At 42.6% G+C, this 17,312-nt stretch overlaps 1 protein-coding gene and 1 long non-coding RNA gene across 4 annotated transcripts in view; one reads left to right on the plus strand and one right to left on the minus strand.

The window, feature by feature from the left end:
- Positions 1 to 17,312, plus strand: part of PCSK2 (proprotein convertase subtilisin/kexin type 2) — a 272,000-nt gene that overhangs the window by 105,625 nt on the left and 149,063 nt on the right. The gene's annotated exons all lie outside the window — the stretch shown is intronic.
- LOC122215839 lies at positions 9,772 to 13,220 on the minus strand. Of its 2 annotated transcripts, none has more exons than XR_006200573.1 (3): positions 12,674 to 13,220; positions 11,489 to 11,565; positions 9,772 to 10,051 (listed from the first exon to the last, which is right to left on the minus strand). It is a non-coding gene; the product is annotated as an uncharacterized LOC122215839 (long non-coding RNA). The 2 variants fall into 2 exon arrangements; XR_006200572.1 differs by having other exon boundaries at positions 11,489 to 11,568.

Raw genomic sequence — 17,312 nt, forward strand, 5'->3', positions numbered from 1 at the left:
CAAACTTGGATTCGGAACATGAGTAACTAAATATTCATTTATTAGAGGTGTTTTTCTTTCCCTAGCAGCAGCCATCTGTTCCTCTCCGCCTCAGTATAATCCCCATTTCTTCCTCCAGCATCCTCATTGCTCTTTATTCCTTTTTGCGTTCAGTTGTCAGACATTTCTTGAAATATGAGAAAGAAGAAGTAACTCAAAATAGAAGGAATAATAAAATACTACCCCAAAATAAAGGAGACATGGGAAGAGCTTTTTAAAATCAAACCATAAACAACGCATGAAAGGTTGGAAAATAACAAAGAAAATGAATTTAAAAAAGAAAGACCTGGATGTAAGAAGGGCAATTAGGAGATGGCTGGAAAGATGAATAATAACCAAACAGCCAGAGGACAGTCTGCAGCAGAGATGAAGGGTATAAATCAGAAGAGAAAAAAAAGTGTTTGCCTGATTCTATTTTACAGACCGTCCTTTAAAACGTGATGTGTCATTCGGATGTGTTTTGATGTGCTAGACCTTTCCAGTGCCCATTCTGGGCTTTGAATGAAACTTAGTTAAAAGACTGGATGCATTTTAAGACCCACCATCCAGGTTACATGCTGATTTACTTGCACACAATGAGCGCCCTGCAGGAGCACAGTTGCAAACGCCAAAGAACACCAAGGACAGAACCCTTCGGTCCCATTTCCATCCGTAATGCGGTACAAGAAGAAAAAAAAAAAAAAACCACCGTCTTCAAACTTGCGGTCTCGTCTGTTAGCTGCCATTCAGAGGTTCCGCAGGTACCTTGCTTCGTGCCAGCCCTTCCGTGAAAGATGAGGGATGTGACTGGCTCCTGATGAACAGGCATTTGAGGTACAAAAGATATTGAAGTTGACTTGTTTGTCATCACGTTTGTCATTCGCCCAGGTCCCATATAGATGGAAAACATTACCAGCCCCTGTTTCAAAGACACAATGCATTCTGCATTGTATATGAACTGAGTAATGTCAAGTGGCTATGATTGCAGCATGGGAGTTGTTTTGGTTTGTTTTGTTTTGACTTAAGTCAGGAAACAATGGATACGTTTGTCATTTTCTATAAACATCATGGCCCCAGACCACTTGTGGCTGGTGGTCTTTCATCTACATGGAGCGTTCCACCCAACAGTCACCATCTGCCAGGGACGCCTACGAATGTCAAAGTTCTACTGGGTTTCTCTGAAGCCTGCCTCTGCTTTCAGCGGCTTTGAATAAGCTACTGGGCCACAATTTACTTCTATTGTAATTTCTTCAGAGAGATAGAGGGAAAGACATCTGCTACTTTAGACAAGAAGCCTATTGGAAGAGCACGCATACAATCAGAATGGCCCAGTGCAAGATCATTCGATTCAGCTGCAATCAGAAAAAAGGAGAGAAAACGGGGCAGTGGGGGGGAGCCCTATTTCATCGTGGACAGTGTTCATTTCTGAGCCAGTGTTTGAGGAGGGAGCATGCTGCTACCTTTGTGAGAAAAACATACATTCTGTTTTCTTCAATTAGAGTATAGCCAACCAAGAATCAGTCATTAGTGAAACCCGAAAGAGTCAACTGTAATGGGGGAAACTAATATCTAATCATGAAAATGACATTTTTGTTTTTTGCACGGGCGCCTATATCACACCATTGTAAGTCACTACCAAACTACGCACCTGCAAAAAGTTGCAATCGAAATTTAAAGAAAAAGAAGTTGTATCCAATTAGCTTTCGGTCATCGGGGTGTAGTAGTTTACAAGAAGCATTTATAGGCTCCTGATTTTCTGGGTCAGCAGTTTGAGATGGCTTCCGTTGGGCAGATGATCTGCTTGCCTGGTCTGGAGTCCCTCGTGTGGGTACAGTCAGCTGGGGGCGTAGCTGGGAGCCCACTGCTCTCGAATGGCCTCACTCACATGTCCGGTGTTCAGTACTGGCTGTTGGCTAGGAAAGTGAGGGTGACTGGGCCCTGCATCTCCAACAGGATGGCCTGGGTTTATTCACATGGTGGTGGTTCCTACATGTAGCAAAGGAGGGCAAGCAGAATCATTTTTTTTTAATCTCTGCTTTTGGCGCGTGTAGCCCATCGGCCAACACGAGTCACACAGCCAGGCTCATTGTGGGCAGGAAATACTCAAAGGTGAGCACACAGAGAGGTATGAATAAACTGGGGCCGTTACTTGATCACAGAAGTCTTCTTAGAAACACTCTTCTCTGTATCTATCAGACTGAAATATGAGAACTTAGAATCATAAATTCATGTGACAGAATGGATATTAGATGCCTTCAAGTCCAGAGTCTTCCTTTGATAGTTGAGGCCACGTTTCTGCCAAAGATCACATGACTGCCGGTAATGCATTAACTGTGAAGACATGGGAAAGCCCCTGGAATCGTTTATATAGTAATTTGATTTCGTGTTTAGGATAGGCAAAATTATTTATACTGGACAAAAATAAGAACTCTCTCAGGACTAGAGAGTCTGGAAAATACTTTGGGAGAGAAAAGACAGAGCTTAGGTAGGCAGGTGAATATGTAGATATAGTGAGGGGGAAACTAATTAAAAGCCCGAGGGTCATATTTTCCTCATATTTTTTAGATTCCTAAGGTAGTGCTTCTCAAAATTCAATGTGCGTATGAATCACCTGGGATCTTGTTAAAATGCCAATTCTCATTCAGGAGGTGGGTTTTGAGACTGCATTTCTAACAAGCTCCCAGGTGAGGCTGATACTGCTGGGACCATAGTGGCAAAGCTCTAGGACTTAGCCTTGTCCATTCAGTGCCTCATCTGTCATCTTTATTCAGCCTCTATGTGCATCTCTCCTCGCTGATATCACCACTCCCCATATTAACATGTCAGAAATCCAACTGCAATGCCCTTCCAGGAAGAATACTCCTAGTGAAAGGGGTGTGTGCCCAGGAGACAGAGGGTTCTCGTCCTTGTTGTTCCCCAAAATAACATAGAATGCATAGAACATATTTTCGGGGTGCGTGGGTGGCTCAGTCAGTTAAGCCTCCGACTCTTGATTTCAACTCAGGTCATGATCTCACAGTTTGCAGGATTGAGCCCCGCGTCCAGCTCTGTACCGACAGTGAGGAGTTTGCTTGGGATTCTCTCTCTCTCTCTCTCTCTCTCTCTTTCAAAATCAATAAATTAACTTTAAAAAAAAAAAAAGAATTACTATTTAGAACATACTCTGAAACCTAGATTCATCTCCCAGTCACGCACCTCAGGGATATTCCCTCTGTCCCCACACCTCTTCCTCCTGGAACCACCATTTTCTTTGCGTACCGGTAGTTACCACTCACTGAGGCAGAGGAGGGCTGAATTCTTATGTCCCCACTCCCTATGCAGCCCACTTTGTTTAAGAGGGCTTTGTACCCTGAGAAAGTTCCTCAGGAAGCACCAGGAGGAAGTAGGGAAGTGAGACAGGAAAGGGACTGAAGCCAGTAAAGTGTGTTCTTCAGCCAGTTACCACGGGGGGCAACTGGGGCTCAGGCCTGCTGAGCATCTATGGGAGACTATAGAACATGGCCCACGGTTATCCCCACCCAATGGGGAGGGAGTCAGTGTGTTTATACAACCAACTCCCTGTTAGGTAGTGGTCAAGGGTGCCCCCACTAGAATTAATTCTCCAGCACATTTGGCTTCTCTAGACATGGCACTAACATTCGAGAAGGACCTTCAGGTAGAGTCACTGGAGTTTATAGGAGGCAGCTTTAAGCTCATGGAGGAGAATGCAGAAGGAATGTGGGAGAGGCTACAGTCCTTCTGCCTTAATCGTCCTTGAAGAACAAAACAGAAAGTCAGGAATAACTTACATGGATGAAAGCTCTGACCAAAACCAAGGGAAGCACAGGAAAGCAAAACATCGTTAAAACAAGCAAACTGTTACAGCATCCAACAATCCTTTTGATTGTTTTTATTTATTTTTTTCCCTCTTGAGACTGTTTGCTTGGTTTATTCTGTTGTCATTGCCATTGCCTTTATGCAAACTAATAATGTCTTAGCTGCCTTACATACATGGTTGGCTTTCAATGTAATCTACCCAAGTCACTCAACGGGAAAGCAAACTAATGCTTTCCATTAGGAAGCAAGAGTAGATCTGGACTTCCTTGTGTCCGACATCTACCTAAACTGTGACCTTGGCCAAGGTATTCTCTCCAAGCTTCAGCTTCCTTGTCTGTGAAAAAGGAATAGCAATTCTGACTGCACAGGACTGTGGTTAAGGATTGAATAGAAGGCAGAATGTGAAGCAGCTGATATATGACAGGCACTCAGATGTCCTCCTCCTCCCTCACCGTCCAATACCCTCCCTGCTGAAGGCTAGATTCTATTCTATTCCATCAGTTTGTATTTAAGTCCGTGCATATGCAAAAAAAAAAAAATCTATCTTAGATTACAAAGGAAGAATAGAGCTAATAAAACACAGTTCTTTCCTTCCAGTCGCTTTCTGCTTTGGAGAAAGGCAGACATATCAGGAAGTAGCTCTAATAAAATCAGGTAGTGATAAGTATTCTGTTCGATATAAAGACTGCTACGCTTTGATCTAAAGGGAGAGAGGAATTATTCTCTATGTTCCCGTAATTTACATAACAGTAGTTGGTTCCATAATTCACACTCAATTGCTAGAGTCTGCGAAATTCCTAGCAATTGCCACGTTCAACGGAATTGTATTACACACTAAAAAACCTTTGACTAACCTGTGATTGATTCCAACATTCCAAAGACGATGAGGAAGAGTCGAAAACCATTTAGAATCTGCTGACTTGTATTAGGCACAGATTTATTCAGATAAAACAGCAAGACAGAAGGTTTTTGAAGTGAGATTAATTTGTCAATGGGGCATAATAAAAGAAAGATAATAAAAATTATTGCTTAAGCTCTGAAAATCCATTCTCTTGCGATGAGATTGGGTTATAAGAAAAAACTAACAGGTATGGAACACCTCTAAATGCTAGGTATTATGATAGAGTCTTCCTTTATCATGTTATTTGATCCTGTGGATTCCACAAAGAACAACAGAGAAAACTGTTGATCAGGCAGGCCTACGTTTGCTAGACTTACTGCAGTAAGGAAGAACACTACCTTGATAGTGAATGATTTTAGGGGTGACTTAGGTGATTTTTAGGTGGATCTTACAAGACCTAGAATTTGTTGGGGTTGGGCATAATTTGTCACTTTATTATTACTTATTTTGGGTTGGTGAACACATAGAGGTAAGGACTTTGAAGGGAGTCTTGATAAGTAAGCTGTTTAGTGAGTGTTATGAGATAAACCGTGCCCCCTCAAAATTCGTATGTTGAAGCTCTGAACCCCAGTATCTTGAAAGAGACTGTATGTAAAGATAGGGTCTTTAAAGAGGTAGTAGAGGTTAAAGGTTAAAGGTTAAAGGTTAGAGTGGACCTTAATCCAATATCCCTGGTGTTCTGAAAGGAAGAGATTAGGACACAGATATGCACAGAGGGAAGACCACACGAAGACAGGAGAAGATGGTGAACTACAAGCCAAGAAGAGGGGCTTCAGAAGAAATCACACCCGCCAACATCTTGGCCTTGGACTTCTGGCCTCGAGAGCTTTGAGAAAATAAATTTCTGCTATTTAGGCCATCCAGTCTGTGGCACTTCGTTATGGCAGCCCAAGCAAACGAATGCTGTTGGTGCACAGTCTTCTGTTCTGGAATCAGGTTCTAGCATCCTGTTCTAACCTCCAGGAATGGGAGGTTAAGTAACACGCTCAAGGTTACAGAGCTATGAAGATGAGCCAAGATTCTCTCTCCTGCAGAGCTTGGGCTTTCCTGTAAAGCAGAAATGAGTTATAATAGGGACCAAAAAGAAAGTAACTGGGGTTTGTTATTCCTTGAATCAACTGGTTGGTTTTCCATGGGGCACCCATTGTCGTTTGTTTCTATAGCCTTCAACCTAGGATAGCATTTTTCACCTTGCGAGCAGTAAGGACCAGATGGTGTGTTTTTCCGGGTGAGTGTACACGCCTGTGTCCCTCCCCCACCTACCTCAACATCCCCTCAGCTTTAACCTTTTCTAAATGCAGAGATTCTGAGACTTCCAACTGCCAATATCTGCAACTCTTCACCTGGGCTGGTTCCGTGATCACTGGAGCCCTTGCTCGGGACTGATGGGAAGTTCTGGACAGTGAATACCCCCTTCCCCAGAGCAGCCATCAGTCAATGACTGATGGGAAAGATGGATAAATAGCTCTGAGACATGTTCTATACTATTCCCACAGCTCCCCAGATGAACTGACCCCAGTTTCCCACAGTAGTAACCAGCTGATAACTCACCTTTTATGGCTGCCTCCCCTTCCCCACTGGTGCTTACGGAGATCTCCTCCCAAAATAAGATGTCTGCACTCAGCTCCTTGTCTTAGGATCTTCGGCTAGAAGAATTCAGTCGGAGACACCGGGCTATAAGTACTGGCTCTCATCTGACAGTCTCCTCTCTTGCCTCAAACTTCTTTATGGGCCTCTAGTTCTCTTAGGCTAAAGGTCATGATTTTTAATCTGGCCTGGAAGATGTGGCATGATCTGGCACCAACCCATCTGTTCTTGTCAGGGTTCTTGGCTTTACCAATAGAAATCATCTGAGTACCCAAATCAGAAAAGCAATTCATTAGAAAGCCCTCTCTTACAGAACCAGACTGATTCAGAGTTAAGGTAATCTCTGTAGGACACCCCAACAGACGCCATCGTACCTTGGTCCTGGTCACTCTCTACTGCCAGATTCCAGTGTCTGGACCCCACCAGCTAATGCTCAGCTACCAGCAACTTCCATGGGAGAGTCCCTAACCAGCATGTGTCTTCTTGGCCCAATCTCAAGTTACAGCCTGAGAGAGAGTATTAGGCCTGGCATGCTTTTTTTAAATTATTGTTTTATGTTTATTTATTTTTGAGAGAGAGAGAGAGAGAGAGAGCAAGTGGGGGAGGGGCAGAGAGAAGGCGACACAGAGTCCAAAGCAGGCTCCAGGCTGTTAGCACAGAGCCCAACACGGGGCTCGAACCCACAAACTGCGAGATCATGACCTGAGCTGCAGTTGGACGCTTAACCAACGGAACCACCCAGGTGCCCTAGGCCTGACGTCCTTAAAAGCATGCTACAGGATGTGAGGAGAGGACTCTCTTCCCTACTTCAGTATCTACCATGGAAAGGGGGCACATTGCCAAATAACCAGAGTGTTTAAACGGGCCAGCCCCCTCCTGCCTCACAGGCCCCTCCTTATCCTGATATCCAGCCCTATCGGGCTTGATGCGGCTCCAGGAAGCCTCCGTGCTTCCTGCTGCTGTGAAGTGAGCTGTTCTCTACACAGAATGCTCCCCTCTTCGGAATTCAGGTCAGCCTTCCTTGGGGAAGCTTTTCCTGAGAACACAAACAGGTCAGATCCCTCACAACAGCTTTCCTTTCAGAAATGCATTCCCCTTGTAATTGCATTTTTACTCACATCCTGTCCATGAGGCCAGCTCCCCGGGGGCCAGGGTTTTGCCCACTATTGCTCTCTCCTATACAATCAGCAGTGGGCAGAAGTCTCCACACATATTAGGCACCTAATAATTAGCTGTTGAAGGAATGAATGAGCTCATTCTTAAGCGGCTCCATTTAGATTTTACCCAGATCACAGGTTGCCAATCAGCTGAAGACATTGTCCATTTGGCTCAGAGAGGAGACAACTCGGATTTTCAATGAGACACCTGTCCTCTCATGACAGACACTAGAATAACCCAATGAGGCACGTGGGCCTCTTAATTACATGTTCCCAAAGAAAAAAAAATTTTTTTAACTAATTGTTTAAAAAAGTTTCTAAGTCTTAAGTGTATTCAGCCCTAGGGTATGTATCAGTTAACTATTGTTGCGTAACAAATGTCTCCACAGCTCAGAGGCCAAAAAATAACAGTCATCGAATATTGTCCATTCATCTTTGAGTTGGCTGGAAGTGAGCTGACCTAAGCCTGGCTCAGCTGAAGGTAGCTCCAACCCTTGTAACTCTCATCCTTCTCCTGACACCAGTGGGCTAGTCCAGCCATGTCCTTTTCGTGGCCATGACAAAAGCAGAGGTCAGTGAAATCACAGGGGTCCTCGTAAGCCCGAGGCTCAGTCGTGGCTCACTGTCAGTTCTCCCACAAGCCATTGGCCAGCACAAGCCAGATGAGCAAACACAAAGCCAAGAGGTACAGAAGTACACGATGAGGCCACAGCAAGGGTATGGAGACAGGCACGGCTGAAAACTCAAGACCGCCAATGAATCAACCACGAGATTCGAGGTCAAGTAAATGATGAAATGCATTTAGAAAAGCAAATGGCCAAATGGCAATCATATCCTCAATCAGTGTGTGGGTTTAAATTCCTTCCAAAAGCAGTACCCCTCAACACTGTCAAGGTATGAAAAGCAAGAAAAGCCTGAAAATTGTCACAGTCAAGATGAATAAGGAAACATGACAAAAAAGTAAAATGTAATTTGGAATTCTAGATGGGATAATGGGACAGGAAAAAAAAAGCACATTAAGTAAAATCTAAGAAAACCTGACTAAAATATGGGCTTCAGTTAATAATAATGTTTGGTTGTGAGAAATGTACCATGCTAATATTAGATGTTAATGATAGGGAAACTGAGTATGAGGTATATGGGAACTCTCTGTACTTCCAACTTTTCTGTGTATCTAAAACTATTCTAAAATTAAAAGTTTCCTTAAACAAAAAAGCAGTCAAAGATGGAGTACGGTTTATGATAGCAAGAATGACTCCTTGTCGAGATTCATCAAGTACTGAAACGGATTACTGTCTTCCAAATGTCAGAGCTACTGCCTGGGGGAAGCCCCTTGTCTGAGACTCTGGGACCGGCGATATACTCACCTGAGACATATACTCACCTGAGACATATACTCAGGGAGGGGTGGGGTGTTTGTGGAGAGGGCTCTTGTCCCAGTCACCTGTCAGTCAGGAGAAAACAGCCGCCCACCGGCACCCCTGAGGGATGTGGAGCTGCCCACCCCAGTCCCCAAGCACCTCCCTTTGGGCTCCTCCCAGCCTCAGGCCACCGCAGTCTTATTCCTCACAGCACCTCTGCCCTCCACTCGCCTTCTCTTTCTTCCGTTTCTTCACCTGCACATCAGTCAGACTGGGTCAACACCAAACCCAACACCCAACCTCCGTGGTTTGGGAGTAATACGATTGGAAACAAGCTAACTGAAAACTCCACGGCGACAGTGGGATCGAGGAAGTCCATTTCAATTTCATGTATTCTTCAAGATCTCATTTAAATCCCACTGCCTTCCAAGAAGGCCTCCTCGACTGCTACCGCCTTCAGCAAAGACACTTTCTCAGGACGCCAGAAGCCCTTATACCATCTAACCACATAGCTTTTCTTAGAGCGTCTCGGCCTAATGAATTGTAAGTCCTCCGAAGGCAGGGACCAACCTGAATATATCCTGTATCCTCCAAAGATTTAACAAAATGTTAGGTCTCGTGCCCCCACCTCCACCCTGCCAAATACCCAAGGAAGGACCAATGCTGTGCACCCCAAGGGGCAGAGCCAGCTGTCTGAGGTTGCGCACTGCTCACTGGAGTCGCTGGCTGCCATGGCAACGTGGCATCCCTCAAGTAGACCATGCTCCATGGAGTTTTGGAACAGCTGCTGCTGCTGGTCTCCACCAGTGCCATTTCCACTTCCCTGAATTTTATATTGGCTGGGATAATAACACAAATTAAGGTGTTTGCTGGTTTCTATTACCATTTCTTGAGTAAATCGGTTTTCCTGTATTAATGCATGAGAAAGAGATTGTCGGCAAACATACCATTTATTTCACTTTAAATGCTCAGTCATGTTTTTCTAATACAATTCAGTGCTTCCAAATTTATTTATTGCCGCCTCAACAGATCCAAGTAAATCATGCTTTGATACAGGCACACTATACCCGTGTTGAAAAGAGATTTGTTAACAGGCTGCATTTGTTGAGTCGTAAGTCTGACTCTACTCCTGAAGCCATTCTACTGATGGATCACACACCGAACTCAAGCAAAGATTTCTTACTTCAGCCTTTCAGGAGTTCTGGTTCTACCTGGGGTGGCAGGAAAATGGAAAAACAAAGGTGACAAAATGGAACGGAAGCTCACCAGCCATTCTCTAAAATTAAATTTCCAAACGGCGCTTATGAAGCATTGCTAAATTTAGGTTTTGTTACAAATTGGAAATATAATTAGATTGCTTTTTTTTCTCTGACCTATCCCAGAGGAGTTGTTAGAGTTTGGGAGTTTATGAGTATGTTTTCTACAATAAAGCTTCTTCCCTATGTATGTGTATTTATATATATACATACACACATAAATCTACATATATGTGTACACATACATATATATTTACATAAATTATGTGATAATATTTATAATTGTATATGATTTTATGCATGATTTTATTATATATAAAATAATATATCACTGTATATAATATTTTGTGTTATATGTAATTATATAGTAATTTAAACATACAGCTATATAATTTAATATGTGCGATATATTCATATGTGTAATGTATGTAATATATTAAATTACACAATGTATATATTACACATAATTTAAATATACACAGTATACATAATTTGATATATAATACATATATTGTAGTAGCAGGGACATCTGTTAACAAGATAATTAACCCTGGCTTTAAATGTCAGACAACACACGTGTTTTATTTGGAGAAAGGAGATGATGCAGAAGGGAAAGGGAAGAGGAGGGAAGGGGAAGGTGAGTTCAAAGCTGGAAAAGATTTTGGAGATTATTTTTGAGACCGACACTCTGTTTTACTGGCCTGGAAGATGGCATCCAAAAGGGACATTGATTTGCCCAACGTCACACATCCAATCTATGGCTGAGCTGTGAGTAAAATGATGACACTGAAGCAAAACCACGTGGCTTTCTGCTCCCATGGTGCAAAGTCATGTAGTAACACTCAAAGACTCTAGGGTACACACCTAATGTCACTCATCAAAGCTTTGCAGGAAGCCAGCAAGCAGAGCTGCTGAGACACCCTTTGGGCTGCCCTCCCCACCCACAGCCAGGCTAGTCTCCAGGACCCCGGTTGCTACTTTGTCCTCCATCCAGATCCATTAGCAGGTGGAGAATCGTGGGCTGGCTTTTTAATTAAAGATAATAAAGAAGGACTAAACACAGTGTTGACTAGAAGCAAACCATTATTCTTCCTTAATCACTTAGGCCAAGCAATTTATCTTTGTAGTTGGCAAACTCTCAAAAGGAATAAATCAATGCTAAATCTGAAATTCAATGACTCAGAGGTTTTTGGAGAAAAAGAAACCTCCCAAGGCATCACAAAAAGGCAAGGGCCAAGACGACATTTGGGATGTTTTGTTAAGTTGCTATGTTCTACCAGTGGAAAGAGAATTATCATAAGTATTGTTCATAATATATGAGTTAACCCCAAAATACCTTAAAATAAAATATATGAGTTAACCCCAAAATACCTTAACTTCTTTATAAGTCACCTTTTTCATTTCTTGATGTTGGCCTCATAAACATGCCCCCAGTTATTCAAAAGCAAGTTCATTTTATATATAGGGTTCTGCTGGTAAAATAAGATACACTCTGTTACATTACACAAAGGCTACCTGAGTGTTTCTCTGTATGCTTTATCTAATATTTAATATTATAGAGATTTAAAACACCAGGTACTTACAGTCAAGTGCAGTGATGTTCCAAAATAGATGATTATCAAATTTAAACAACTAGCATGTACACAACTTTACAATTGACAAAGCATGATTGCAAATATTAATACATTTTTTAAATCTTATCCCAGATTCCTAAAGCGCACAGAAATAATGCACAAATATATGCTTATTGCAGAAAATTCAAGAAATATATATATATATATATATATATATATATATATATATATATATCCCCTACTCTGTCAAGCCTCTTATTCTCTTCCATATCCCAGAGGTGACCATTATCATTAGTTTGGTATCTATTCTTCTAGAACAGTGCTGTCCAATAGAATGTGAGCCATAAATGGCTATAAAATATAAAATACCCACATTGTTCAAAAGGAAAAGAGGGGCACCTGCGTGGCTCAGTCAGTTAAGCAAAGATCAAGAAAACTGATAAACCTTTAGCCACGCTCATCAAAAAGAGAAAAAGAAAAAAAAAGAAAAAAAAAAGGCGGGGGGGTGTACTCAAACAATACCAGAAATGAAAGAGGAGAAATAATGCCCAATACCACAGAGTTACAGAGGATTATTAGAGAATATCTGAAATATTCTGAAACATATCTAAAATTACATGCCAACAGGGGCGCCTGGGTGGTTCAGTCGGTTGAGCATCCAACTTCAGTTCAGGTCACGACCTCATGGTGCGTGGTTGAAGCCCTGCAAAGGGCTCTGGGCTAACAGTTCGGAGCCTGGAGCCTGCTTCAGATTCTCTGCACCTCCCCTCCCCTCCCTCAGTCATGCTCTGTCTCTCTCTTTCTCTTTTTCTCAAGAACAAAAATAAACATTTAAAAAAAGCTAAAGAAAAAGTGAAAATAATTTTAATAATAATATCTTTTATATAACCCAACATATCCCAAATATTATCATTTCAATATGCAATCAATATAAAATTGCAGTGAGATAGTTTACATTCTCTTCTGTACTGTCTTCAAAATCCACTGTGTACTTTATACTTACAGCATGCCTTAATTCAGACTGAGCACATTTCAAGTGCTCAGTAGACACATGGGGCAATGGCTACCTATTTGACGAGGCCGCTCTAGATATTTCCTTCTATAGACATTGAGCGTATGGTGTGTGTGGAGATGGGTGAGAGAGAGACTGTAAAAGGGTACATCGGTTAAGGGCTCTTTTGCTGCTAGTAACAGAACTAACAATAGCGTAAATAACAAAGGCCCTAAATGAGCCATGTCACAGAAAATCTGGATTGCCAAGGCTGCCGATTCCAGGGCTGGACCAACAGCTAACAATCCAGGTTCCAGTTTAGTGTCTCTGTAATGCTCTCAGCCCTTCCATGCTGCAAGATGGCTGCTACCGGTCCAGAGAGCACATCGTTGTACATCAGCCTACAACGACAGGAAGCAGAGAGATGGCTTCAAAAGTGAGAAGGGGCTCTTCCAGTATTTGTGGAGGGGAAAAGATGTTTCTCAGATGCCCCTCACTGGCCAGAACAGGTCACAAGTCCTTCCCTAGTAACAGGGAAGATGGGTAAACATCTACTGTATTTTTATCTCCACAGTGAGAAGAAGCAGGAAATGGAAAATAGGGTCAAGAATGGGTCATAAGAACCCAAAGACCATGTAAAGATCTAGAATGGAATTCCTGGCTCAAACAGGATGCTCACTTTAGAGTAAGATGGACTCTTCAAGCCCACACTCCATGTGGGCTTTGCCAATTTACACTTCCTCCAAAACTATAAAAAAAAAAAAAATACATCTTACACCAGCAGCAGCAGCACTGGCATGACCAGATTCTCAAATAACCCTGTATGGTTTATGCTTTTATGAGCATCACCTTCATTTTACCCAGAAGTTCAATGGCTTTCCCAGGCCATCACCAAGAGAATGAGCCATGAACCACCCCTTAAATCCAGGTCTTCTGTTGAGAAACCCACTGCTGCTTCTATTCTCAGCTGTGATCTGCCTGATACATAAAGAATGGTTTGTGAAAACTGAACGTACAATTAAAGAATGTCGATCTGACTTTTGTGACCAGTTTGAAAACCCAATGTTAAGAGTCCGTCCCCTCCCAGCAGAGTCTCTGGTATTTGTGAAAACCCCTGTATATGCCATCCTTGTCTGAGCATCAGGCAAACAGATCTTGGGGACACTGAGTGATCTGTCTACTGTGATCTACTCAGAATAGCTTTTATTCTTGAAGAGAAGATAAAAATCTCAAAGTGCTTTTATGCCCGTGATGTGATGCAGGAAAAAAATAAAAGGAAAAAAACCTACGAGGTTGGTAGAAGTGTCCAAATCTATCAGATATATGGTCACAGAGACTCAGAGAAATAAAGTGATCAGGTCAAGATCAAATGTGTAATCCAGGACCCAGGTCTTAGGTGTTAGGACATAGAAGAAAGGAATACTAGACATCAGGGAAGCATTCAATGTCTCCTATATCAAAAACTTCCCAATGGTCTAGGCACTGGGTGTAATAATAGTTACAGTTCACACCTTTAAGAGCATTTATTACATGCTAAGCACTGTTCTGAACCTTTTGCACTTGTTTATTTAATCTTCACAACAGTCCTGTAAGGTTGTGCATGTCAGCTATTTCTGCATAACAAACTTGCAGGGGTCTACAATAGACACTTAGCTCTCATAAACATATATATGGTTTGTCTATAGTTCAGTTGAACTAGGGTAGGCTCAGCCAGTCCTGGCTCAAAGCCTGGCTTTGAGAGAACCTGGCTCTCAAAGACCGGGTTCAAGTTTGTTCTTGAATAATAATTATCTTATTAAATTATTTTTGGCCAGTGGATTTTCCGACAGAAGTCAGAAGTTCCCAAAGGGAAAACAGAAACAAAGGAAGCCGTTGAGGCCTACGCTTTCTAAAGCCCCCATACTTACACGCACATTCTGTTAGCCAAAGCAAGTCGTATGACCAAGTTCAAAGTCACTTGGGAGGCAAGCATGCTCCCCAACAATGGTGGCCAACAGGCAGACGATAACTACCTGTTGAACAATAACGTGATCTACCATCAGTGAATTCTGTTATGCCTCTTTTATAAATGAGGAAACTGAGACACAGAGGTTAAGAAGCTCTTCTGAAGTGACACAGCTATAAAATACTAGAGTTGAGATGTAGAGATTCAAAGATGAATAAAATTCAGTTCTGTCTGGGACATGGTTCCCTGACTTAATACTTGAATTCACATGACATAGCCAAAAAACATTTTTTAGATACTATAGCAATTTCCAACTTTGCTTCACCTTTCAGATCATCGCCACATGCGCAAGCACTTCTGAGAAACACAAATGACATCTGAATTAAAAATTGCACACTCCAGGGGCCTCACACACAGACAGAACTTTCTTGATACTCCTGAGTGTGAACTGGAGTCATTCCAGTGTCTTGGTAGAAACGAGAGGCCTCCAACGAGTAGAGAAATATCCCCCTATCCATCTTCTTCACAGGGTCCAATGGAATTGAGACTAGGGCATCGGATTTGTAAGTAGGAGGTCATTGATTAAGTCATCATATGAAATTCCCAGATGAAACTTCATCTGGCTGGCATACCTTACCTTAGAGTGGTAGTTCTCACACTGGCCCCCTGGACCAGAAACACCAGCATTACTTGGGAACTTGCCAGACATAAACATTTTCAGGCCCCGCCCCAGACCTACTGAATCAGAATTTGTGGGGGGAAGGGGGGAACCTGGTAGTCCATGTTTCAACAAGCTTTCCAGAGGTTTCTGATGCTGCTTCTAAAATTTAAGAACCTGGGGTGCCTGGGTGGCTCCGTCGGTTAAGCGGCCGACTTCGGCTCAGGTCACGATCTCGCACTCTGTGAGTTCGAGCCCCGCGTCGGGCTCTGTGCTGACAGCTCAGAGCCTGGAGCCTGTTTCAGATTCTGTGTCTCCCTCTCTCTCTGACCCTCCCCCGTTCATGCTCTGTCTCTCCCTGTCTCAAAAATAAATAAACGTTAAAAAAAAAAAATTTAAAATTTAAGAACCTAAGGATCTCTGCGAACACAAAGAAACACAGCTGTGTACAGCGTTCATGATCACTGACCTGCTGAAAGGTTGATTGTTTTTTGCCATAGCCTCCCCGTGCTTGGTTCTGTGAACTGTGCCTTTATCTTACTGTCAAAACAATGGTTGGGTTTGACTGTGGTCTGTTTAGCCACTGTCCTCACTGTCCTACAAAGAAGACCCCGTCTTATATTATCTTTGGCTCTGGTTTCTCTGGAGATGGAACATTTGCAATATTTTCCCCTTTGAAAGGTATATAAATCATCCTGGATTGAATCCTGAACCTTTCTTATTTTTTTGCCGCAGAGAACATTAGTGGAGCAAGTGACGAAATTTGACCAAGGTGTGGAGATCGGATAATAGTATTGTATCAGTGTTAATTTCCTTATTTTCACTATTGAACTGTGGTTATGTAAGAAAATGTGGTTGTTTTACGAAACACATATAGTCATATTTGAACTTTTGGGAGCATACTATTGGAAGCTCACTCTCTGGCAATTCAGAAAAAAGTGTGTGTGTGTGTGTGTGTGTGTGTGTGTGTGTGGAGAGAGAGAGAGGGAATGATAAGGCAAATGGGGTAAAATGTTAGTATTTGGAAAATGTGAGTGAAGAATATGTAGGGATTCCATGCACTGTTTTTCCAACTTTTTGGTATTATTTCAAAATTAGAAGTTGAAAAGGGGAAATAGAGCCACCATAATGTATGCTCCATGTTTATGCAACTGATTTCACAGAAACTCATGTTTCACATTCATTCATGTTTTGTCATATCACTCTCATCACTCCGGGGTGTCCTGATGTTGGAGATGCCTATGGAGATAGGGTGGGTACCAGGGGTGAGGAGAGCAGGAATACTGTGGTTGTCACAGCTGGAAATGCCATGGTCCCCTCTGAATTTCTAGGGGATTTATTATCTGTAATGCTTATTTGACATATTTAGAAGTGGCCAAACGGCCAGGGTTCAAATCCTGCCTCATGTACTTTCAGACAAGCCCCCACGTCGAGGTATCTGTAAGATAGGGTTGATGATAACCATAGGGATTAAACAATTGGAGCATGCTGAGAACTGTGCAGAGCACATGGTCAGTTATTCAGTAAATGTTTACTGTTGTTATTATATCCATGCCTGTCTTCATTATAAGTCACTTCATGTTTATGGCTGCAAGTGCAGATAGTTGTGTGTCCATGGTAAGCTCCCAGGGTGTGGACTTTCATCTGGGTCTCTCTCACTTTACACCTTATAAAACAGAAACCCGGAGAAGTTCAATAACTTGCCAGAGGCAACCTAACTTGTCACAATTACTTACCAATTCAAGCAAGACATTTGTGCCTGAAATTATTTCTGCCAGCACACTCTCAAGGTTAGGGCTTTGGAAGAGCAGCCACACAGGCACTCTTTGGTTTTCCAGAGGTTTTAAGCAAAAAACAGCTTCACCTTGGAGCGACTGGGTGGCTCAGTTGGTTAAACATCTGACTTCGGCTCAGGTCATGATCTCATGGTTCGTGAGTTCGAGCCCCGCATCTGATGAGCCCGAGCCGTGCTCTGGGCTCCACACTCTCTCTCCCTCACGCTCTGCCCCTCGCTCACTCGAGCTCTCTCTCTCTCTCAAAAATAAAAT

This window comes from Panthera leo, chromosome A3 (assembly GCF_018350215.1).
Source record: "Panthera leo isolate Ple1 chromosome A3, P.leo_Ple1_pat1.1, whole genome shotgun sequence".
Lineage (NCBI taxonomy): Eukaryota > Metazoa > Chordata > Mammalia > Carnivora > Felidae > Panthera > Panthera leo.